At 45.0% G+C, this 26716-nt stretch overlaps 1 protein-coding gene and 1 pseudogene across 2 annotated transcripts in view; one reads left to right on the top strand and one right to left on the bottom strand.

The window, feature by feature from the left end:
• Positions 1-26716, bottom strand: part of PC (pyruvate carboxylase) — a 69296-nt gene that overhangs the window by 35456 nt on the left and 7124 nt on the right. The gene's annotated exons all lie outside the window — the stretch shown is intronic.
• Positions 14956-20737, top strand: LOC307109234 (ras-related protein Rab-9A-like; annotated as a pseudogene). The gene is made up of 2 exons (XR_013815277.1): positions 14956-16015; positions 16263-20737. The product of XR_013815277.1 is annotated as a ras-related protein Rab-9A-like (transcript).

The raw sequence follows: 26716 nt of genomic DNA on the forward strand, positions 1-26716 counted from the left end.
CTCTCTCTCCATGGGCCATATGGACCCCACACACCATGAACAAATGGACTACAGCTGGGAACACTAAGCTAGCCTGATGCTAGATTGGACTGTCCCAACATGGAACGGAAACTCTGGACACTGGCTTTGATTTTAGCTCTACTGGAAGCAAAATGGGACTTCTATGGTGGGACTCAGGAAAATAGGATCTTGGAAACGCAGGGGTTTGATTCCAAAGAAATAAAGCTTTCTACAATATCTCATCCTCCCGTGCAAATCTCAGAAAACTCCTTTTCTCAGGATATTGCAAGAAGCCCACTCCCATTAGCAACAGATGGAGACGTAGAGCTCTCCCCACTGGTAACAGTCTGACTTCATTAGCAAGGTTTTTAAATGCGTGAACATACTATTAAATCCACCCAGATCACTTCACTTACCGTGGTGTTATCCCAACAACCACGCCAGTCAAGACCAGAATAGAGTTCCCACCCACTGGGTGCCACCCCACTATCACAAAAACAAAACACAAACCAGGCTGAGCTCTGATAGGAGTTCTTGGGGAAAGCCCAGTCAATAACTCCCTGTTCTATCTTTGCTTGGCTTCCTGGACCCAAGGTTAACTAGTCAGAGAGGGCCTCCCTGGTTCAGAGCGCTCACTGCCTGACAGGCGGGTGGCATCCAGAGAAGTGGGCGGGCTACGCCTGCCAATGAAATGTGAATGCCTGACGGGGCAGAGGGCCTAAATCAGGCGAGGTCTGAAGGCACAGGCATGTCCGGAAGACCCATGAGTTAAATGAAAACTCAGCGGGGGAGGGAACTTGTCCACTTCTCTCAGGTCCAAGATGCTGACCCACACAGGTACTTCTGATTCCACCTCTTCTCCATCTTTCTCCAGAGCTGACAGCAAGCAGCTTTCTGCTTCCTCTCTTAACTCACAAGTCACACAGAGGAGATTCTGGAAGATGAGGACAGAGACACCCACTGGAGGTGCCACCCAGCGTTAGTAAGAGAAGAGGGTTGGCTGGAATACTGCGGGGACAACCAGCAGAGACTCCCTGCTTGTGGCGCTCCGCCTTCTGCGCCTTCTGCACTGGGACTAGCCCTGTCCTCCCCCCACATCAGGACAGGCACCCGGTCTTTTCCCTGCTAGAGGCAGAGAGGTGCCACTGACTACCACATCCGCTTTGAGACTGGCCATCTGGTTGGTATCCTGCTGGGTGGGCGAGCCAGAGGGGCCAGCAAATAGGCCCCAGCCTCGCCCAGAAGCAAGGACAGGAGCAAGAACGGTCTAGGACATTTCTACAGCGGGAGATCTTAGTCTGTTTTTTTTCAGGAGCTTCTCCATACCTTACCTCAACCTCCCTACACCACTGGGAAGAGCCAGGGGAGGGACATTAATCCCCACTGAGGGAGGAGAGGTGAAACCCTCAGGACACGAGTTTAGGAAACAGATTACCCTGGTCCAGGTCTAAGGAGGAAAGTCTGAGACTACTTGGGAAAAGGTACAAGCTCTGGGCAAATAATCCTGGGTAAGAATTCATCGAAGGCGGCCTTCCCTATGGAGAGACCTTAGCTGTGGAAGAAGGAGAAAAGGGAAAAGCTCCTTTGTTAACCTTGAACCAAGGGGCTAATTGGCAGGAATCGAGGCCAGCTCTGAATTGGCAGGAAGGGAATGTGGTGGGAATACAGAGAATTGGTGGGCAAGCTCCCCCCCACTCTCCACCCCTAAGTGAACAACAGCCTGGGGGCAACTGAGCAGGGTAAGATGATGGTGTTTGCTGCCCTCTTCCTTATCCTTTCTGCCTTTTTGCTCTCTTTCCTCAACCATACTCTCACATCTCCTCTCCAATGTGGAAGCAGGAAAAAAATCCGAAGAATTGAAGGTGCCTCTTTTGTGTTGAGATCAAACAGTGGGAAGGTGTGAGGGCAGAGAGAAAACAAGCAGAGAGCTTGTTAGATTTGAAACTACAGGAAGCAGTCCGTTCAGCTGAAACTCCTAGGCCCTTTATTTATTTATTTATTTTTAAATATATTTTATTGAGTTTTTACAGAGAGGAAGAGAGAGGGATAGAGAGTTAGAAACATCAATGAGAGAGAAACATCGATCAGCTGCCTCCTGCACACCCCCTACTGGGGATGTGCCCGCAACCAAGGTACATGCCTTTTGACCGGAATCGAACCTGGGACCCTTCAGTCCACAGGCCGACGCTCTATCCACTGAGCAAAACCGGTTTTGGCCTAGGCCCTTTAGAGCTGTCGATTATAGGGTGTTGAGGTCAGCCCACCTGTCCACTCTAAAAATCAATGGGAAAATATCCTCAGGTGAGGATTAACAACAACAACAAGACCAGTGCAATGACCAATGACCTCCTACCCTAGCACCAACCGATCAGTAGAGACCATGACCCTGAAAGGACACACCTTAAAAGCTGATGAATATTCTATTGAGGTCCTCCCCTAAAATCCCTGCTTTTAGAAAACATAAAAACTCTTAAGACAAAAGACCCAGCATGTGCTCTGTCTCTCTAGACCCGTGGTCGGCAAACTGCGGCTCACGAGCCACATGCGGCTCTTTGGTCCCTTGAGTGTGGCTCTTCCACAAAATACCACGGCCTGGGCGAGTCTATTTTGAAGAAGTGGCGTTAGAAGAAGTTTAAGCTTAAAAAAATTGGCTCTCAAAAGAAATTTCAATCGTTGTACTGTTGATATTTGGCTCTGTTGACTAATGAGTTTGCCGACCACTGCTCTAGAGCATGTCTGTGCATCGCCCCCACATTTAAAATTTTTTATTTATTGATTGATTTTTAGAAAGGAAGGGAGAGAGAAAGAAACATCGATTTGTTGTTCCACTTATTTATGCATTGATTGGTTGATTCTTGTATGTGCCCTGACCAGGAATCAAATCTGCAATCTTGGCAAATCAGGACAAGGCTCTAACGAAGCTATGCAGCGAGGGCTACCCCTCCCTCGCTTCTTTCCTAAGGCACATTGCTTGCGTTCTTCAACGGTCCCTCAGAAATTTGTTTCCTGAGTCCACACCACACAACCCAGCCGAGTCACTTCTTCTGTGACATTTTTCTTCTTCTTCTTTTTTTTTTAAAATATTTTTATTGATTTCAGAGAGGAAGGGAGATAGGGGACAGAGAGAAAATCAATGATGAAAGAGAATCATTGGCCGGCTGCCTCCTGCACGACCCCCACTGGGGATCAAGCCCACAACCTGGGCATGTGCCCTTGACCGGAACTGAACCTGGGACCCTTCAGTCTGCAGGCCAACACTCTATCCACTGAGCCAAACCAGCTAGGGCTCTGTGACTTTATAAAGGGCTAAAGCAGCTCCACCTAGGCTCCCTCCTGTTGTATGATCTTGCCTCTTCTATCTTAAGTCCTTCCTTTTTTTCACTGTCCCCAGCTTTAATAAACATACTCTCAAAAACACCTGGACTTGTATTGTGAAGTCTTTCCTGCACAAAGTCAAGAGCAGAGAGTCCACATTGCCGGTAACACCTCCACTCTGGTTCACAGAGAGTTTGAGTCGCTGAAACCTGCCTAAGGCTGCCGGTATTCTGCCAAGATCCACACCCAGCCACTGTCAGCTGGGGAGGCAGATAAATGCTCAGGATCAGGCTGCCCCTGGTCCACCCACCAGGTTAAGGCATGCTCCTTGCCCTCTGTGCTCTCCTTTGCAGCACTCACCGCCACTGTAATTAAACAGTGACTGGCCTTCTGTCAGGTTCCCCCAAGGATGGGAGTTCAGGCTTAGACTTTCTGGTTCCCTGCTGTGTCTCCAGCACTTAGAACTCAGTGAGTGCTCAAACAGTTGTGGAGCAAATACAAGTCTCTCTCAGCTACCCAATGGCCCCCTGAAGCTCAGGGCCAGCTGCAGACCACTCCTCGCCCAGTGACCATGCAGAGACCAAGGGTTGCAGGGGTGATTCAGCCCTGCCCTTGGTGGGAGCTACTGGGAGAAGGGCAACAGTCCTCCTGGAGCCTCACTCACAGGAAGTGATTCCTCGGGAGAAGGGAACCAAGGACTTGGAGAATTGATAAGCTAAGAATGAAGGTCAGGTCTGAAATTCTCAGAACCAGTGTGCTAGGTTCTGAGACAAATATCCTGAAGTTTTGTGCTAAATGAATGGAGGGTGCAATATTGTAATTTGTAAGAAATTATTTGGTCATTCAGGAAATATACTTCCATATGCATATGTAAATTTCCCAAGTGTTGGGAGTGAAAGAGGTGTGTTATCAATGAAGTGACTTTCAGAAAGCACCTAAGGATGGGCTGGTTGCCAATGAAGCCAACCCAGTGGCCCCCAGGGTTAGAACTTTCTGTTCCTTCCCCACTTCCCATACCTAACCATGCCCATCTCCAACCTCCTCTGGGAAGGATAGTGGGGCTGGAGGTTGAATCAAAAGACAATGATTTAATCAATAGTCCTATGTAATGAAGCCTCCAAAAAACCAAGAGGATGAGTTCAGAGAGCTCCAGGATGGTGAACATGTGGAGACTTGGGGAGAGCAATGCATCTGGAGAGAGCTGGGAGCTCTGTGCCCATTCCCACATATCTTGCCCAATCTATAACAGGTTGGTCAGAACACAGGTAAGAATCTGGCTGAGACAGATCCAAGATGGCGACGTAGGTAAACATCTAAACTGCTGCCTTGCACAACAATTTCAAAACTACAACTAAAAGACAAAACGTCTATCACCCAGAACCACGGGAAATCTGGCTGAGTGGAAGTTCTACAACTAGATGGAAAGAGAAAAGAGCATTCAGGGCACAAGCGCTGAAAAACTGAGGTAACGGAGGCGCGCGATCTGGGCTGGCGGCGGATCCTGGCTGGCGGCGGGCGTTGCTTTCTTCAACCCAAAGAGAGACAAGCTCCCGATCTCTCTATAATCCAGTTTCTTGGGAGAAGCTGGACTGTCTGCCATCGGGTCAGAAAGTGAGGGTGGCTTGCTTGCAGAGCTGTGCGCAAGAATAATTGTTTGCTGTGCTGGAGCACGAGACGCAGGGACGCGGTCGGAGAGGCAGAGACGGCTCACTGCCAGCCATTGCTGTTTGCCACGCCCTAGCCTAGTGACGCCCTGAGACTCTGCCCCGCACAACCTACAAGCCCACCCAAGCTCCAAGCAACGCCTTTTGCATATGAATGGCCTTCTCTATTGCAGTTTAACCTAGCAAACTTGCAACCCGGTGCAGACAGCTCCAAAGCCTCCAAGCCCCAAGCAGGGAGTAGAGGACTGTGGTTCTCGCTGTAGCTCCTGCAGGGTGGCCTCAGACAGTAGCTGAACTGCACCCCATTGGAGATCCAGAAGCCAGTGTACCTAGTGGTCAGTGTGAGACACCAGATTTCAACTCCTCACATCCATAAGTGACACATTTGGGAGGCGGACTCAGTGAGCACCAAAGCCCCACTGAAACAAGGCCTGCACCATAAGCATGTCTCCAGCGCAGCAGTTCTTCCATTATAGACACAGCAGGTCCTCACAGCCAATTGGCCTGGAGGTCAATTCCTCCCAGTGTACCAACAGCAATCTAGGCTTAACTACACCAAGACTTTGCACTCAGCCCACAAAGGGGTGTACTAAGAGCGTCCACCTCGAGTGATTGGGGAAGCTGAGCTACTGGCCCCTATAGGTCACCTACCACACAAAGCCACTCCATCAACACAGGGAGGCAGCCAAAATGCGGAGACACAGAAGCATGTCACGAATGGGAGAGATGGAGGAAAGTAAACTACTGGATGACACAGAGTTCAGAACCACATTTATAAGGTTCCTCAAGAATCTTCTAAAAACCGCTGAGAAACTTGAAGAGACCTTCAAGGACCTTAATGAGAATGCCAAAAGAATAGAAAAGGACCAGTCAGAAATTAAGCATACACTGTCTGAAATAAAGAATATACAGAAACTCAACTGTAGATCAACGTACCCCAAGAGTCAAACCAAAGATCTGGAATATGAGGAAGCAAAAAACACCCAACCAGAGAGGCGGAAAGAAAGAAGAATCCAAAAGTGTGAGGATAGTGTAAGGAGCCTCTGGGACAGCTTTAAGCGTACCAACATCCGGATTTTTGGGGTGCCAGAAGAAGAAAGAGAGCAGGATATTGAAGGCCTATTGGAAGAAATAATGACAGAAAACTTTCCCTACCTGGTGAAAGAAATAGACTTACAAGTTCAGGAAGCGCACAGAACCCCAAACAAGAGGAATCAAAAGAGGACCACACCAAGACACATCATAATTAAAATGCCAAGGGCAAAAGACAAAGAGAGAATCTTGAAAGCAGCAAGAGAAAAACAGTTACCTACAAGGGAGTACCCATATGACTGTCAGCTGATTTCTCAACAGAAACTATGCAGGCCAGAAGGGAATGGCAAGAAATATTCAAAGTGATGAACAGCAAGAACCTACAACCAAGATTACTCTACCCAGCAAAGCTATCATTCAGAATTGAAGGTCAGATAAAGAACTTCACAGAGAAGAAAAAGCTAAAGGAGTTCACCACCACCAAACCAGGATTATATGAAATGCTGAAGGATATTCTTTAAGAAGAGGAAGAAGAAGAAAAAGGTAAAGGTAAAAATTATGAACAACAAAAAGACATGAAATACATACCTACCAATAAGTGAATCTAAAAATCAAGTGAATAAAAAATCTGAAGAACAGAATGGACTGGTGAATATAATAGAATCAGGGACATAGAAAGGGAGTGGACTGACAATTCTCAGTGGGAAGGGGACCGAGGGGTGCGGGAAGAGATTGGACAAAAATCTTACACCTATGAATGAAGACAGTGGCGGGGGGTAAGGGCATGGGGTGGGGTGGGGAATCAGGTGGAGGGGAGCGGGGAGAGGAACACCTGTAATAAAATAAAAATAAAAAAACAGAATCTGGCTGAGAGAAAGAGAGAGGGAGAGAGGGAGAGAGGGAGAGAGAGAGAGAGAGAGAGAGAGAGAGAGAGAGAGAGAGGCGGGGGGGGGGAGGGTTGGAGGGGAGGCATCTTGCAGGACTGAGCCCTTAACCTGTGGAATCTGACGCTGTCTCTGAGTAGATCAGGGGTGGGGAACCTTTTTTCTGCCCAGGGCCATTTGGATATTTACAGCATCGTTCGGGGGCCACACAAAATAATCAACTTAAAAATTATCGTGCTATATTTGGTCAAACATTTAATTAATTCGCCCCTAATGCACTGGCAGAGCCAGACCAAATGATTTCACGGGCCTTATACAGCCCGCAGACCAGATGTTCTCCACCCCTCGGATAGTGTAAAAATTGAGTTTGTTGGTTGGTGCAGGGGGAACTCCCTTGCCCTCATGTTGTAATGGGTCTGGGAACCTTAACGAGGGTGATCAGGTAGGTCATGGCCACAGAGCAAGCATGGGGAAGGGAAGGCTGGTTCCAATCCCCTGAGGCCCCAGATTCGGTTCAGTCCCCCACTTCTTTCTGGGTCCTTGGCTAAGCGATTGCTCGCAACTTTTAGCATCTCATGCTCAATGCTAACTAGGCTTTCTCCCTGCACTAACTCAGTCTCTCCCTCAATGCTCTTCACGCTGAGGCCTCCCCCAGGTCCCTCCTCCTCTCCCCGTAAAACAAACACACAACCTGCATTTCTTTTGGCCGCCAATAGATTCTACTGCTGGTGGGACTGGCAAGAACAAATGACCTTTGCACACAGGGGCCCAGACCTCCACCGGGCTCTGCTCTGCATCCCCAGGCTCTGTGTGTGAGCCCGGCTCTCCCATTCACCTTACTGAGTGACCCTGCCATTTGGCCCAGACCACTGTCTTCCCTTGGCAATGGGTAGGCCAGGTTCATGGCTGTGGACAGAATGCCCGTTCTGCTTGCTGCCAAGCAGTTTTACATGTGTAGTCTGTGCTCCTAACGAGGTTAAAGAGCCCTACCTCCCAAGTGACATAATTGGCTAGAGGCGGCGAAGTAGCTCACCCCATTGCCAGGCCCGAGACCGTGGCTTATTCATTTTGGTGTCCCAAATCTGACTGAGCAGGGGACCAAGGAGGCACTGAATCAATGTTTAAGGAACTAACAAACCTTAAAGGGAGACATGGCCTCACAGAATGTGCAGGACATGTGGTGGCAGACACCTGGATCCCAGGCGGGGTTCTTCGTGACCTCAGGCAACTCATCTGCAAAACGATACCCTGAACCCCTCCGGCATGTATGCGGAAGTCCTTTGCTCACTGTAAAGGTCTGGTGTGTATAGGTTTCCCAAGATGGCCCCTCTCCTTTTTCCACCTGGCGAATTGATAAGCTAAGAATGGAGGTCAGGTCTGAGATTCCAGAACTAAGCTCCCAGGAAAACTGGAACTGGGCCTAGAGGACTGATCCTATTTCATAGTGGTTGTGTGTTTGCTGCTTTGCACATGGTTCTCAGGCTCTGTCTGGTATGGATGTGCTTTGCCTTAGCCAGACCTAAGCTTCAGAGTTCTCTTATCACCTAAATGAACACATGTCAACTGTCCTGGTGGGTATAAGAAGGTTCCTGACGAGGGGAAAGGATCTGGAAAACTTCTGGCATTCTGTACACTGAAGGGAACCAAAGTCTTGCCACCCTGAAGCTGCCTTTTTGGGATACTGACTTTAAGCTGTTTATTAATACACAAAACTCAGAAAGAACCTTTGACCCTCCCCCTCTTTCCTGCCCCAGAGATTCAGACAGAAAAACCTGCTTCAGGAAGCTCTTAGGATATTCACCTCAGGCTCACTTGAATTAAGCATGGTCAATAAGAGGCTTTCGGCAGGGGCCTGTTAGCTAGATCCCCACTGTGTTCCATGATTTCTCAGTCACCTAGAAAGAATTTTCCTGCCTTGTGTGTACCCTCTTCAACTATGCCCACTCTCACTTCTGAAACCTAATATCCCATTTCCTCACCAACCCTTTTCTCCTTTATACAAAATGTCTCCTATACTCCACATTGCCTATCTTTGTAATATTCATTCCTAAGTGAATTCCCCATGCACACGTATTAAAACTTTGACTTTCTCCTGTTAAACTGTCTCTGCTAATTTGATTGTTAACCCCGCTGAGAATTCAGAAGGTTGGAGGAAAAGTCTTAAGGTTTTCAGCCCCCACCATAAGGGACTGAACGTGAGTGACCTGGGCAAGAGGCACCTCAGCACCAGGCCTCCGCCTTCAGGGACAGCAGCATCACAGCCAAGGGCGGCCGTGGGGAGGGGCTGCCAAAGCCTGGATGGTCCAGGAGGGCCTCCTGCTGCAGGAAGGGGGCAGACTGGAAGCCTGTCAGCACTTCCTGAAGTGAGCACGTTTTCTTATCCCTTATGGAGCACATATTCTTATCCCCTATGGAGCACCCACCCGCCACTGCAAATCTCTTGTCAAAAAGCCCAAGTCCCTTCCCTGGCTTCAGCCTTTGAGCTCCCTGGGTGGTAAGGCAAACAGCAAGTGAAACCCTCTTCCCTCCTCCCCAAGAATTGGGCATTTAAGGAAAGTTCACGTGAAAGTAGTCAGAATTCTTGCTTCCACCCGCAGCCCGTCGAAGGGAGATAAACCACTAGGTCTGAAGTCTACAGAGTCGACGCTGCTCTTAACATTTCTACTTCTAACTTTCTCTTTTTGGGGTGTGGGTGGGGAGATGAGAGGCGAAAGAAGAAATAAACAAGCAAATGAACTAAAGGCTTCAGCTCATCCTGGCCTCGCAGCAGAGCCCCGTCCAGGTGGCGAGGGCCCAGGCGGAGAGGACAGCAAGACTTGGGACCCTGAAGATCTCTTCTATCCAGAAGTCATTCTACTCTGGCAGCTCATAGAGGAGCTAGGCCAGGCCCACAAGCCTCAGTATCCATACAAATCAGAGGGTTTCAGGAGAGTCCCTAGAAAAGACTCAGACAATCCTGGCACCATGGGCCAAAATGGACTGTTCCAAGTCATCGGGTTAGTCTCAAAGGGTAAAATAAATGAAGAAAATATTTCTATTTTCAAATTCTCCCTTCACTTAGAGAGCATCTTTGGGTGTGGCTTCCTGTGGCTGATAATAGAGACTCTCCTGAGGTCTCCAGGAGCTTAAACTGAGAAGGAATGAGAAGCCATGGGGGGCGCGAGGGACAGAGTAACAACAACAGTGAATGGGCTCCAGGCCAGCGGCAGTGAATGAGCCGATCCTGACCATATGTGCTAGGAATAGCAAACAGATAACCAAAGGCAGTGTGGATGGGAAGAGATCTCACTTCCATCACTGAGAAAAGAATGAGGCCTGGCAGGGAGGGGCCTGCTCCAGGCTCCCCCTTTGAATGAGGTCAGAATTGCAACCTCAGCCTCAACTCTTTGGAAAAGAGATACTGTATTACTCAAGAGGAATATTTGAGTTTATAAAATGGGTAAGAGGTCAAAGGCACGTTAGTGACCCAGACTTCTGCAAGTGATACTGGTCAGATAATATCAGACAATGGCCTTGAGCATGTAGGTTACCACAGTGCCTGGCACAAAACCCTTGTTGAATGAATATATGGATAAATGGATTCAGAATGAGACTGTTTGATCTGAAGTAAGCAGATTACTGGAGACAGAGAGAGGGGTATGTGTAACCAGGGTCAAGTGAGTTTGTTTTCCCATGTACCCAGAATATAGCATGCCTCTAACCAGGGCATAAAGGGAAGAAGAAGGAAGGAGGGGAGAAGCAAGGAACATGTGTGTCCTCAGACTCCACGTGCCCACAAGATGAAACCCTGCCGAGGTGCCAGGCTATTGGTAAGCAGGGCCATCAGCCGGGGATCTTAGATTATGGGGCTGGGACGAGTGTAGGGGGGCAGGAGAAATGGCATGGACCCAAAACCAGGAGCACAATGTGGCAGTCACCACAAAGCCTATCTGCTGGGCACCTGTTTGCCGCTTCAGAAAGGGCAAAGCGCTACAACCTTAAATTTGATGCTAATAAACTGATTTGTCAAGTGGGAAAAAAGAAAGGGCGAAGGGCCCATGTTTTCTGAAGAATGGTTTCCTGACAACCCCAAAACTCTCAGGGCCACTTCTCGTCTTCACAGCACCTCCTCCAAGCGGCCTCACTCCTTTGGCTTTCTTCCTTCTACCCAGGATCAGAACTCCAGCCCCCTCCGGGAATGGTGCTGGGCCGGGCCTCACGTAATCTGTTCAATGCAGAGAAATGCACACACGTGACAGAGGAACTGTGGCCAAGGACAATACGCCTTTCTGGGTCCGAGGCTTAACTGCCCTACTGCATCCAGTTATACACTGGTCTCCTCAGCATCGTGAGGAAGACAACCCACGTCCACTAGGGCAGTGGTCGGCAAACTCATTAGTCAACAGAGCGGCAAACCGCGGCTCGCAAGCGCAGTTTGCCGACCACTGCACTAGGGCAACGGAGCGTGACAACAAACAGGCTAAAAACTCAACTGCTTGCTCAAAAACCTCTTTACATTTCTCTAAGCCCTTAGGCAGGAACACAATAATCCTAAAGAAGAAGCATTCTAGAGAGGAAATAAAAGCAAAAAGAGAACAGAAGCCAAGGATAATTTTCTAAAACTGATAAGAAACAGATGATTTGAGCAAAAAATCCTGCTTGTAGGCCCCAGGCATCATGTCAGATGTTACTGGGGAAGAAGAATAAAAGGATGCTAAAAGGCTTTGTGAAGGACACAGCACAGAAATGACAAAGAGAACATCTAGAGTCATTCAGAGAAATAAACAAACACACAGCCTCCTGGCAGTGGGGCGTTTTGTTCTGTTGGCTGTGGCCTGGCACAGGGCATAGTGAGAGCATGGGTGTCGGGCAGAGAGAGGAGTCTGAACCCGAGCTCTACCACTCATGGCTGGACGACTTTGGCAAGTAGTTCTCTCTCTCTCTCTCTCTCTCTCTCTCTCTCTCTCTCTCTCTCTCTCTCTCACACACACACACACACACACACACACACACACACACGGCCTAAATTTCCTCAAGAAGAGATCACAGTAGAACAGAATAAACATAGCTGCCATTATCATTTCATTGTTGTATTCTTTTATATAAATTTAGTTCTAAATGCAGGAAAAAAACCCGCAGATATAAAACCACACAACAATTCTAATCTCAATTTCCCCAAACATTGGAACTCTCCCTGAGAATTTTAGACTGACAAGCCTCTCTACACAGAGAAAGCTGCCCACATCCTTCACAAAAGGGCTCCTTCCCTGACCCCAGCTCGGTTAAACAGGAAAAAGGAGACTCACTGTCTTCCTAATTACAATTCCCCTGTGCCTGTGAATGGGGTTGGCTGTCTCTTTGACGGTATAAAGTGCACCCAGCATCCACAATCCCAGAATAGGATTTATAAAAAAGTAAAGAGGTTTAATTTAAATCAGAGGGAAGAAGGTAGGAAATAGGCTTTGAGGCTTGAAATCCAAACAAATAGAATAACAAGATGGACGAAGAGGAGCTATAGATAGATGAACCACCATTCAACAAATAGCTGCTCCATCCTAAGGTTCAATCATTCTCTCTTCGTCACATCAGTTAGGAAGCAATGGCTGCCAGCTCACTGGATGTGCATCGACAACTCCAGGCGAAGTGCCTGGTCTTCCTCAGCTCTACCCTTTCAGTTCCTGTCTCTGGCCCACATCCCTACATGGCCGCAGGTGACACAGGGATGAGTCATTTACTGTTACAGGAAGCCAAGAGCCACTGACCTCTCCATCACTGAGAAGACCTCTTAGTTTCACTCTGGACTCCGCCCTCACTCTGGTGAACTGTCTTGCCCAAGTTTGCTAACAGATAAAAATGGGGTTTCGGGCAAGGATGCAGAGGATATGAGATCATCCTCATTCCTGGAAAATAACTCTCACTTTGAGGTGGTTGAGTCATGAGTGCAGCAGGGAAAGGGGACCAGATACCACTGAGCAACACAAGGGCAGGCTGTGCACATCTCTGCCGCACACAGAGAAAGAGAGAAGTCTCAGAGTCCACTGCTCCTTTAGGTGGAGGGTATGGGAGGGGAGAGAAGTTAGGAATTAAGGGTGTTGATTTGGCAGAACAAATGGCAAACACTCTATTCTCCCTTCTTATTTGCAAATAAGATAGACATGATCTTTGGACAAGAGGACAATGGCATCCTAAGCATCTGAGAAAAGGCAACTAAGGAGCTATTTGGAAAGATATGATGAAAGCCAAGAAAACTCAAGATGCAGAGAAGATGATGAAAAGAATGACAGGGCAGAGAGGTTACAAAGAAGAAACTCCTTTGCAGATATGCAATTGTTTGGAGGCTTCTAAAAGCTAAAGGCATAGTCCAGGCAAGACCATTATCAAAATCTCTTAAAATCCTATATAATAAAAGCTTAATATGCAAATTGTCCCCTCGAGCAGTCGTTCGACCGCTCACTATGACGTGCACTGACCACCAGGGGGCGGTGCAGAACATGGCAGGAGAGAGCGTGCTGCCCACCCAGCTTCTGTGCAGCACCGCTGGCCAGCCCAGAGGCCCATGCTGCGCCCTGGCCCGCGGGGTCCAGCCACGCTCACCGCATCTCTGTGTGGGGATTTGGGCACCATGACTCAGGCAGAGGGGAGTGCAGGGGGCCAAGGTACTGCCCAGGGCCCAGAGGTCAGCTGGGACCTGCCCTTCCATGCCAGACACTTGCACTTCAATTGCCAGCCAGGCCTAGGGACTGCACCTGTGCACGAATTTCATGCACCGGGCCTCTAGTTAGTAGATATTACCTTTGTGATCAGAAAAGGCAAGCATGCTATTTTCTATCTGAAAAAAATATATACACACACAGCTTACAAATGGAAAATGTGGAGCTCTTATTAAAAAGCACATCATTTAAGGGATATTATCTTTTCTGAAACAATAGGTAATCATAGCTAAATTGCAATAGGCCACACTAATGAAATAGGAATAGCAAGCGTAGGCAATTCAATAAATATTTAGAGTAGTACTTAAGTGCCGGGCATAGGGTAGGAGTATAATTTTTTTTAATTGTATCAAATAATGGTAAATTGATACAACCAGGGACTAGGTACATGACCAATTAGAATTGCTTTGCACATGGGTCTAATAATGCACATTCTCTGGTTACAAATATGTACAAAATGTACAGGTGCTTTGACAAAGAGGAGAAATGTTATTAAGCTTTCAGTTTGCTACTTAAAAAAATTTTGTTGCCCCCCCCCCGTCATTTTGACCATTTTAAAGTGCACAATTCAGAGGTTTTTAGTATTTACGAAATGTTGTGCAAATATCACCACTATCTAATTCCAGGACATTTTCAAACACCCCTACTAAAAACTCAGTACCCTTAACAGTCACTCTCCATTTCTCCCCTCCCCGCCCCCAGCCCCTGGCAACCACCAATCTACTTTCCTTCTCTATGAATTTACCTATTCTGGACATTTCATATTACGTTCATAACAACTGAACCAAACCAGCCAGGGCAATTTTGCTTGTTTTTGAACACCACAGACATAAAGTCAATACTATAGACCAGCATTGCACTGATTTACCCCAGAAGGCCACTTTGTGACTCTGATGGAACCGACGGGGTGTGCCCCTTTTAAAGACTTGTGGTTGGCACATCCGTACCAAGTTCGTCTTCCCAGGGGCTAGGTCCACTCTAGCATTCACTATGAAGATAGGGCTGTTTTTGAGAGCAGGAATAGCACACAGGCAATTATTAATACATGTCTTAAGGGATTTAAAAAATGATATCCTATTTCAGACCCTGGTCCCCCTTCCCTTATCTCCGGTTGCAGATTCTTATTTTCACATAATTCTTTTTCTGAATATTTTGCCCTTTTGATTTATGAAATTCCCCATAACCCTCACATTTGTTGAATTCCGGAGGAGACTATGTGAATACCCCATTGTTATCCTGCTACTGCCAAGTTGATCTTGGTAGGTTTTAATTTCAGGCTGGCCTGATTCTTGTTTTTCTGTTTAAAAAAAACTACAAAGCTGTTAAATATTTTTCTGTTGTCCTTATACCAAAAAGGCTCCTTATTTTATTTTTATTTTTTAAAATATATTTTATTGATTTTTTACAGAGAGGAAGGGAGAGGGATAGAGAGAAACATCGATGAAAGAGAAACATCGATCAGCTGCCTCCTGCACACTCCCTACTGGGGATGTGCCCACAACCAAGGTACATGCCCTTGACCAGAATCAAACCTGGGACCTCTCAGTCCGCAGGCCGATGCTCTATCCACTGTGCCAAACCGGCTTCGGCTTTTTCCTTTTTTCTTATTGTGGTAGAATACACATTACATAAAATTTACAATCTTAACCATTTTTAAGTGTAAAGTTCAGTGGTATTAAATACATTCACATTGTTGTCCAAACCTCATCACCATCATCCATCCCTGTCTGTAACTCTTTTCATCTTATAAAACTGAACCTCTGTCCCCATTTATCAGTAACTTCCATTCTTCCCTCCCCGCCAGTCCCTGGCAACTACCATTATACTATGTCTTTTCATATGCTTATTGGTCATTCATATATCCTCTGAAGAAATGTCCATTCAAGTTCTTTGCCCGTTTTTTAATCTTTTCCTTTGTTGTTCATGTTGAGTTTTAGGAGTTCTCTGTATAATTTGGATATTAATCCCTTACCAGATATATGATTTGCAAATATTTCCTTCCATTCTTTGGTTGCCATTTTACTCTATAAATAACATCTTTTAATGCACAATTTAAAAATTTATGAAGTTCAATTTGTCTTTTGTTGTTGTTGTTGTTACCTGTGCTTTTGGTATCATATCCAAGAAATCATTGCCAAGTTTGGTGTCGTGAAGTTTTTTTCCTATGTTTTCTTCTAAGAGTTTTATTGTTTTAGGTCTTACATTTATGTCCTTGATCCATTATGAGTTAATTTTTATATATGGTGTTAGGTGAGGGTCCAACTTCATTCTTTGGCATGTGAATATCCAGTTTTCCCAGCACTGTTTTTTAAAGACTGTTCTTTCCCCATTGAATGGTCTTAGCATCCTTTTAAAAAATAATTTGACCATATATGCGAGAGTTGGTCTATGTCTGTCTTTTGCCAATACCACATTGTTTTGATGACTGCAGGTTTTTTTTTATTTTTTAAATTATTTTTTAAAATATATTTTATTGATTTTCTACAGAGAGGAAGAGAGAGGATAGAGAGCTAGAAACATCGATGAGAGAGAAACATCGATCAGCTGCCTCCTGCACACCCCGCAATGGGGCTGTGCCCGCAACCAAGGTACATGCCCTTGACCGGAATCGAACCTGGGACCCTTCAGTCTGCAGGCCGACGCTCTATCCACTGAGCCAAACCGGTTTCGGCATGCAGGGTTTTTTTAAAATAAATATACTAGTGGCCTGGTGCACGGATGTGTGCACATTGAAAGGAAATTAATTAGAAGAAATATTTGAATATCACTATTCACCCTTTCTCTATAATAGAAATGTCAACCAAATTCACAATAGACAATGACAGATTGAAATACATGCGTGCGACTGGTGCCAGCGAGAGCTTTATATGTATCGTGCATGCGTGAGTCAACGTTTATTTTTAAATTGCCAGTGCACATCATATGTACCAGCCGGTTGGATAGATGGTCAGAGGTACGGTCAGTCACTTAGCGTTTTATATAGAGAGAGATTTTTATTGATTTCAAGAGAAAGGGAGAGGAAGAAAGAGATAGAAACACCAATGAGGAGAAAGAATCATCAATTGGCTGCCTCCTGCATGCCCCCCACTGGTGATCAAGCCTGCAACCAGGGCACATGACCCACCCTACCGACCGGGAATACAACCGTATTCTCCTGGTTTAAAGGTCAATGCTCAACCACTGAGCCACGCCAGCAGGGCATGACTGCAGTTCTGTTAGTAGGTTTTGAAATCAGAAGGTGTAAGTCTCCAGTTTTGTTCTTTTTCAAGATTGTCTTGGGGCTGGGTGGAGGTGGGCAAAGGAGGGGAAATGAGGGTGTATAATTGTGCACAGTTGTCACATAACCTTTTTATTTCTATAGAATCAGTAATGTTGCCACTTTTATTTCTGATTTTAGTAATTTGAATCTTCTCTCTTTTTCACTTAGTCCATTTAGCTAAAGGTTTGTCAATTTTGTTGATCTTTTCAAAGAATCAACTTTTGGTTTTATTGATTTTATTTTGTTTTTTTCTATTCTCTATTTCATTTATTACAGCATCCAGGAAAGAGCTGTATCCACAAATACACAGTAAATGCTTGAGAAAAGAACAATTTCTTGGAATACTGCACAGTCATAACTTTTGCCCTTCTTAAACCATTCAGTCAGTTGAAAACTCAGAATTAGATCATGGGGAGTTTATTCTGCCAAATATTGAAATTGCCTCTTAAGAATATCAGAAGTAAAAAGGGATAAAAAGATGGCCCCAGTCAGCAAAAACACAAATGGCTGTTTTGCAACCAATTGGAATGGGATAGTCAAAATCCAGGAAGGCTGAGGCAAACCTTCAAGGCCTACAGAAATGGCCTCAGGCAACACAGCAGGGAGGAGAGGCAGGAGTGCAGGTGACAGTAAATGGCTCCAGTTATAGAAGCTGCAAGTGCCCATTAAGAGATTAACTTAAATAGGAAAGACAGAGCTTCAGATGGGTCTTTTCAGCCCTGTGACAGTGACACTGAGACACCCACTAACATCCTGTGGAAGAACCCGAGGCCAGGAATCGATGGCTCTTTTCAAAGCTTGGCTCTGCCTCTTACTGGTGGAATTGGGCAAGTCATTGAACCCATTAGAACCTCTGCTCCATCATCCATAAACACCAAAACCATGACTTTTAACCATTGCCAGTAAGAACTGTCGGGTAAAATGATAAAACTATAAGGTGCTATACACATACGAAGAAAAAGGGGTTCTGTAGTAGAAGTGCCAAGACCAGTGAAAGTAACCTCACAAGGTGATTGGATCATAAATTCCTAACTGGGCAGGGTATAGTGGGTAGTCATATTCCAGGTCTATAACGTCTTTAGTAAAAGGTTTATCTTTGCCTTAAGCAAGCCCGGCCCATTGTTCTTGTGCATCTAGGTCAGTGATGGCGAACCTATGACACGCGTGTCAGCACTGACACGCGTAGCCATTTCTGATGACACGCGGCCGCTGAGGCGGCCGCATGCCGAGGATGAAACATTTGCTGCTCCTGAGGATGAAACATTTGCGAAATAATGTTTTTTCCTCAAAGTGACACATTACCCGAGTTATGCTCAGTTTTTTGGCGAAGTTTGACACACCAAGTTCAAAAGGTTGCCCATCACTGATCTAGGTTAACACACTTTTGAAATGCCAGAGTAATCCTTTTTCAGATCCCTTGAAGGGATAACCACCCACAAGGGAGCACATAATCTTGTTAACTACCCTACAATCCAGTTCCCACCTTGCTTTCTCCCATTTCCATGTAATCTTCCTTAGCTCCTTCCTTACTTTCAAATGCATAAAAGAAGCTACAAAACTTATTCTCTAGGGCACTTGAGATCTTGCTCCCTGGCATAAGTCATCAGCTTGGCTCAAATCTCTATATATAAAAGGCTTAGTGTCCATCCATCTAACCAGTAGCTATGACGCGCACTGACCATCTACACTAATAAAAGAGAAATATGCAAATTGACCATGTCTCCACAACACCCACCAGGCAATCAGGAGTACGCAAATTAACCCAACAAAGATGGCGGGTTAATTTGCATACACAGGCGCAGAGCAAAGACTGAAGGCTCTGGCCCGAGCAAAGACTGAAGACTGAAGACTGAAGACTGAAGAGACTTGGCTTCTCCGCTGCGGCCGGAGCGAAGGCTTGGGTCCCGGAGGAAAACCGGTGCCAGCAGCCAGGGGAAGGAAGGCCTATTGCACGAATCTGTGCAACGGGCCTCTAGTTATAAATAAATGGCACCATGAACATGGAGCTAAGAAACCAACACTCGCTTCCCTCAAGTGGGACACAGGCCCCGCCACCACCCTGGAGCGACACCCCACCAAATCGCAGCCAACACTGCCAAGACCCACAGCCCAGCCCAGCCAGGAAACAGTGGCTGTGGGCACCAGGTAATGACATCACATAGCAACGCCCAGCTTCCTCTCCCTAGCGACTAGCCCCCTTGGAGTTTCTTCAGCCCAGGAATCCAACTTGCAGAAGTCCTGGAGTAGGTAGATAGGAGACTCGATAGAATCCTATTTTCTTTTCATTAGCAAGATGTGAAAAGCGAAATTAAAATATTCTAATTAAATTTCCTTTCAATGTGCACAAATCCGTGCACCAGAACACCAGTAAACTCATAAAAATTCTCTATTGGTCTGTATGTTTCTTACATTGACCTGGTAAAGTTTGAATTCACCTTTGGAGGCCAAACTTTCTTTTTTCTGTATTGTAATTCCATTCTGCTATCCCTAAGCATTCAGTAAAATTTTGTGAAATATCAGATAGCATTTTTTAAAGCTGTATTTTGAACCCTGGCCAGGTAGCTCAGTTGGTTACAGCATCATCCTGATATGCCAAGGTTGTGGGTACAATCCCCGGTCAGGGTACATACAAGAATTAACCAATGAATGCATAAATAAATGGAACAACAAGTTGATGTTTCTCTCTCTCTCTAAAATAAAAAGTAAAAAATTTAAAAGCTGTGTTTTGAGAAGTTATGATACAGGTCTGTTTGTATGTTTCAGGCAAAATGGTCTGAGGAGAGAGGCTACAGACCTGAGACAGGGAGAAGAACTAGGTGACATGCAGAAAAAAGTGGATGGACAGTTGGATATAAACAACCCAGGTAGAGTTAATTCATCTAGCAAATATTTTTTTGAGCCCATACTATGTTCCAGGCTTGGTAGAACATATCATAAGCCTTCCATAGTTCTAGAAATACTTGAGAAGAACTTGGTAAAAGACAGACTTCCTGCAGATCAAGTATAAAAGAAGCTTGAGGGTTGGACTCGGGCAGCACCTTCAGCACCGCGTCCAGCCTGCCGGGTCTCTGACCCTCTCGCTTTCCTCATTGCCCCTGGACAGAACAGGCCGGAGCTCTCCGATGTCCTCCGTGTGGCCGCGGGAAACATCCTGTACTATGATGAACCTGCACAGTGGTGAACCACTTTCCCCATTGTCCGCATCTGAGTGAACCTTCCCAGAGTCTGAGAGATAATGATGATGCTTGAACTGAACAATTAAGCGTTCTAAAGTCAAAGATTTTGAGATTAATAATGGCAGGAAAATCATCACTTTTTAAAATAATCCTCCTTGGAGATGGTGGAGTTGGGAAGAGTCCTCTAATGAACAGATATGTGACTAATGAGTTTGATACCCAGCTTTCCAGACAATAGGTGTGAATTTTTTAACTAAAGATTTGGAGGTAGATGGTGTTACCATGCAGATTTGGGACCCAGCCGGTCAAGAGAGATTCAGAAGCCTGAGGATGCCCTTTACAGAGGTTCTGACTGTTGCCTGCTCACTTTTAGTGTCGATGATTCTCAAAGCTTCCAGAACTTGAGTCACTGGAAGAAAGAATTCATATATTATACAGATGTAAAAAGAGCCCAAAAGCTTTCCTTTTGTCATTTTGGGTAACAAGACTGGCATAAGTGAACAGCAGGTGTCTGCAGAAGAAGCCCAAGCCTGGTGCAGGGACAACGGCAACTACCCTAAGTCTGAAAAATGTGCAAAAGATGCCACGAACGTCACAGCAGCATTTGAGGAAGCAGTTCAAAGAGTGCTTGCTACTGAGGATAGGCGAGATCACTTGATTCAGACAGACACCATCAAGTCTGCACTGAAAGCCCAAGCCTAGCTCCTCTTGCTGTTGATTGCTAGAGAGGGTGCTCGAGCTGCCTAAACAACTCACACTCACGAAAAAACACAGGGGAGAGAGAATTAGCGTTTGCAGCAATGGATCATCTACCCATAAAATTAAACTAATCATATTGCTGCTTCATAAGTGGGAGGGAGAAGGGACACATTCACTCACAGAAGAATCTATTTACTCAATAATGGCACCTTGCATTTATAAGTTGTTAATGGGTGTCTAATATTTAATTTAAATAGGAAAGTGACAGAGATAATGAGATGACCAAGACTTTAATTATGATTAAAACAAAACACTTGAGTATTCTAGAAATTATTGTTCTTTTCCTGGGAAAATGGAGGACTACTTTTTATATATGTATATTTTAATGTGATTAGTATTCTATTCCTGGTTCAGGGGGAAATTTTCCTAAAGCAAAAAATGTTGGATATTAAAGATTAAAATCAAATGCAAAAGAAAGAAGAAGCCTGAGTAATTGTTTTTTAGGAACTAAACTGACATGTTATTTCTGACGATGTGAGAGATCGGAGCTATCTAAGACTCAGAGGTCAAATGCAGTTGAAGGTTTCACATGGCATCTAGTTTCATCCCACTGCCTTTTGGCATCCATGTTCCCAAGGACAAATGAGCTTTTAATCTTATCAAAGATCCCTTGTATGTAATGTGTTGCTTATCTCTTGCTGCTTTCAAGATTCTTTTTTTGATTATGATAGGGCTAGGTGTAGATCTCTTTGAGTTTATTCCACTTGGAGTTCACTGAGCTTCTTGGGTGCATAAATTACTGTTTTTCATCAAATTTGAGATTTGTTTTGGGCATAGTTCTTCAAATATTTATTTGTTCTGCTCCTTTCTCTCTATCTTCTCCTTCTAAGACTCCCATTATGTATCTGTTGATAGACTTGATGGTGTTCTACAGGATCTGAGGTTCTGTTCATTTTCCTTTATTCTCTTTTCTTTCTGTTCCTCAGACTGAATAATCTCAACTGACCTATTAACAAATTTGCTGATTCTTTCTTCTGCCAGTTCAACTCTGATATTGAGCCCCTCTAGTGACTTTTTCATTTCAGTTATTGTACTTTACAACTCCAGAATTTCTTGATTCTTTTTTTTTATTATTTCTACCACTTATTAATCATCGCTATTTGATGAGGCACTGTTCTCATACTTTCCTTTAGTTCTTTAGACATCTTCTAAAATAGTTGATTTAAAGCTTTGTCTATAAAGTCCCATGTCTGGGGATAGTTTCTACTGACTGCTTCTTTTCCTATGCATGTACCACTCTTGCCTCATACTTTTTTTTTAAAAAGATGTGTCTATTCCTTTTACTATTTATTTATTTACTAGAGGCCCGATGCACAAAATTCATGCAAGGGGCTCGGCCCTCATGGCCCCGGCTGCCTCAGGGCCCTGCCCCCCCCCCACTGGTAATTCTGGAAGGTCGTTCCGGAAGGTCATTCCGCTATCTGGTCTAATTAGCATATTAGCTCTTTATTATATAGGCTTTATTTATTTATTGCTTTCAGAGAGGAAGGGAGAGGGAGAGAGAAATAGAAACATCAATGATGACAGAGAATCACTGATTGGCTGCCTCCTGCACTGCATGCCCCACACTGGAATAGAGCCCACAACCTGGGCATGTGCCCTTGACTGGAATCAAACCCAGGACCCTTCAGTCTGCAGGCCGACGCTTTATCCACTGAGCCAAACCAGCTAGGGCTCATACTTTTTTTTTGTTAAAAAACAAAATTCAGCCATTTCTCTTGACTAAATGTTCCTTGATTGGATTGTTGCTATAAGTCTTGTTAATTTCCAGAATTCTGAAACAGTTGATTTTTGACAATTTTTGCCAGTTTTCTCATTTATTTTATGGAGGAACATCTTTTAAGAAATCATTATTCCACCACTTCCCAGGAATCTGTATCTCATATGTCATTTAGAAAGAGGCTTTCATCCCCTCAAAATAATTTTTTGAAGAAAAGGGGTAAAAGAGAAAAACTCTGATAGTATTTACCCTGCACCTGATCTTAAGCCCCAAATAGTGTTATAAATTGCACCCTTATTTTTTTTAAAAAAAAATCTGATTCTTTAAAATTAAAAGGACACAGAAAATAACTTTTTTAATGCATAACTTTATCATTTCAGCAGCCGGAGGTGGGGGGGAATTGGTATAACATTCCAAAATAACCTCAACGAGATGTTATATATTCTGTTTTATAATGTATCTTTCTCATGTAGAAGCATCATGGCTCTTGTACTGTAGGAATAAAGTTAAAATGACAAGTTTGATTATTTACAGTTTGATGGACTATTTTTAAAGTTGAATAGAATGACATAAACAGATTACATATGTAGAAATCTTTTCTGAGGTATATTTTGGTGTTTTCCTATTTTCTGCTATAAAAATGCATTATACTTTAAGTTGTATTTCTCAAATTGCAATTGCAAATGATATTTTTCCCTTTTTAAATTTTAGGTTTAATTTTCTCTATATTCCCTCCCTGCCGTTTAATGTCCTGCCCTGTAGTGGAGCACATTTTCCTCTCTCTTTGAACAGACATTCTGTCATTCAAGGACGTCCCCGCCATCATTTAATGTACTATCATTTGTTGTTTATTACACAGTGCTCCTTCACCACCCTGAATGGGGAATTCAGAACCAAAGAAGGGAAAGACGGTATTTAAAACTCCTGCAGAGTAGGAATCTAAGTCCTCCACTCAAATATCCTTTTTGTGGAACTCCACAGACCTTCCCTCTTTACCCACATGGGGCCACATAAGCATCAGATATCAGGAGAGAGGTCAGACAGCATTAGTAATTTTCAACCAGGTCCCACTCACCACCCACAAGCTTCCTGAGGGCATACCCAGTGACCAGGACAGGAATGCAAGTTCACATCTGTTTATCATCTAAGATCTAAATCTCTATCAAGAATTTAATGGCAATGGCCCCTCCAAAGAGATTGGTAACACTCCACTGGGAGGTTAGGGGGAGGTCAGGAGTCAGGGTTCTTACCATTTCTGGAGGGGTTGGGGTGGGATAAACTAAAGAATGAGAAAAGGAAGTCATGCGTTCCAGGTGCCAGAATTTCTTGTTAACCAAGGCGGACTAGAAACCAATAACTCTTAAGTACTAGACCCCTTTCTCTTAATTTGAAAAGATGTAAGATAATAGGGGTAGCAATGCCAGACCAGGACTCAGAAGACTGGAACTCAAATTCTAGCACAGGTTTGTTACTGGCACGATTTTAGAATTAGTGCTTGGTCAGACAAAGCCTTGGGAGATATTCAAAATCTAAATCCCACCTGTTTTGTATTTTAATTCCACCTATTTTGTAGCCCTAGTGCATAAGAATGAAGCCTTAACTTTTGCACTCACATGTCGGATGTCGAGTGTGACTCGACATGGTTAGCATTAGAATAAAGGAATCGAGAAAAAAGCAAGCGAGTGCAAAGGGTTAAATAGATTAATAGAATCCAGGCACCTGGTATAGCAACCTGGGCAGAGTTCCATGAGACGAGGATTAGACAATGTGATACCTCCACCTAGGGCACATGGGCTGGGAGACCATCCCCCATTGAGAGCAAAATGGCAATGAATCAGGGTTCTGCCTAGCAGTTGGATTCAAAGGTCAAGACCTAGTTTCATCATGGACAGGAATCTTGGACTATAAAGAAACATCATCCAATTGAGAAAGAAATTCCAAAAGTTGCATAGGAAGTAATTTACTAGAGTTTGAGATCACATCATTAATTCCTTATTAGGTAGCTTTTTTAATTCCAAAAAGATATATAGCATTCAAAATAAATATTCTAAGAAAATAAAGACCATAGTATTTATAATTTTGTGTTAAGAAATCTGTGTGTATTTGTTATTTTATGTACTGCTAGAGGCTCGGTGCACGAATTTGTGCACAGGTGGGGTCCCTTGATCTGGCCAGTGATTGGGGCCAATCAGGGCCAGCTGGCCAGGAGGAGGGACCATGGGAGGTTGGCTGGCTGTGGGAGGTTGGCCAGCTGTGGGAGGTTGGCTATGGGAGCACACTGACCACCGGGGGCAGCTCCTGCACTGAGCATCTGCTCCCTGGTGGTCAGTGCGCATCATAGGGACTGGTCAACCGGTCATTCCGTCGACCGGTCATAACGGCTGCTTAGGCTTTTATATATAGACTAGAGGCCAAATTCAGTGCCCAAATTCGTGCATGGGTGGGGTCCCTCAGGGTGGCCTGCAGGGATCAGGCCGAAACTGGCAGTCCAACACTGCCTGCCACTCCTGCCTGCTGTTCCCGCTCATCCTGGCCCCCTGCACCTGCCACAGGCTTGCGCCCAGTCAGTTCCGATCAGAAGAGGCTCATGCTGCCGCAGTGGCGCTCGCCAGTCATGAGCCCTGCATATGGCGCCGGGTGGCCAAGATGCAATCGGCCCTCTGGGCAGGCGGTGGGATGCCCTTGCCGGCCCAGGATCCGGATCTGTCCCACTGACGGTTGTGCCAGTTGTCGGAAGCCACCTGGCAGCCGTTTTTATATCATTTCTTCCTGCGGAGCGTCTAGGGAGGGGAAGCAGCTGCGGTGCCCGAGGCAGACTTCCAGGAGGCCCGCAGCGCCGACAGGATCGTGCCGGTGGTGCCAGTCCGTCAGTGCCTGGCCTACTCTCCGGAGATTGAACCTGCAGGACTACTGAGGGAGTGAATGGCTCCCCCAGAGCTGGTGGGCTGCCAGCACAGGTCGGTCAGTTGAGCTCCTGTATTGAGTGTCTGCCCCCTGGTGGTCAATGCGCATCATAGCGACTGGTCCACAAGTCGTTCAGTCACTTAGGCTTTTATATATAGAAGATAATGTTCAATGTAATTTGGTCTATACAGAGTAACAAGTCACTCTAAAGATTCCAACTAAAATATGTAACTAATTGGTTTCTATATTTTTAAGAAAGGTTTGTTTTTTTACTGATTTTGTAGCAAGAGAGGGAAACATCTATGTAAGAACAAAACCTCGATCAGCTGCCTCCTGCAAGCCCTACTAACCAGGGATTGAGCCACAACGCAGGCATGTGCCCGGACTGGAAATCGAACTGGCAATCTTTTGGTGCATGGGATGACACAAAATCAACTGAGCCACACTGGCCAGGGCACTAAGTAATTGTTTTAGACTTGTGATTTTAAGTAGGAATTTTACTAAGTTTAAAATCAGTATTGGCAGATGACAAATACGCATATGAAAAGCAGCTCAATATTATTAATCACCAGAGAAATTCAAATTGAAACCATGAGACACCACTACACACCTTTTAGAATGGCTACAATTAAAAAGACGGACCATATCCAGTGTTGGTAAGGATTTGGAAGGACTGGAACCCTCCTACACTGCTGGTGGGAATGTAAAATGGTGCAGTCACTATGGAAACAGTTGGGCAGTTTAAGTTAAACATACACCTACCATATTATCCAGTCACTCCACTCCCACACATTTGCCCAAGAGAAAAAGAAATATATGTCCATACAAAGACTTGCACACAAACATTCATAGCAGTTTTATTTACAATCACCAAAAACTGGAAACAACTGAAATGACCAATAGGTGAATGAATGAATAAACAAACTGTGGGGTATCCACATAATGGAATACTACTCAACAACAAAAAGGAACAAAGTACTGATACCTGCCCCCCTCAAAATCTCAAAGTAATGATGCTGAGTAATAGAAACCAGACAAAAAGGGCACATATTATATGATTCCACATATGTAAACCAGAAAATGCGAACTGATCTGTAGTAACAGAAAGCAGTTCCATGGTTACTTGGGAATGGGGGAAGCAGACGGGGATGGGAGGAAAGGATTTCAAAAAGGGGCACAAGAACAACTTGGAGATGAAAGATGTGTTCTATCTTAATTATGGTTTCATAGTTAAGGTTTCACGAGTGCATACATATACATCAAAACTTATATATTGTAGCCCTAGCTGGTTTGGCTCAGTGGATAGAGCGTTGG

The sequence above is a fragment of the Cnephaeus nilssonii genome (genome assembly GCF_951640355.1).
Source record: "Cnephaeus nilssonii genome assembly, chromosome: 13".
Taxonomy (NCBI): Eukaryota; Metazoa; Chordata; class Mammalia; order Chiroptera; family Vespertilionidae; genus Cnephaeus; species Cnephaeus nilssonii.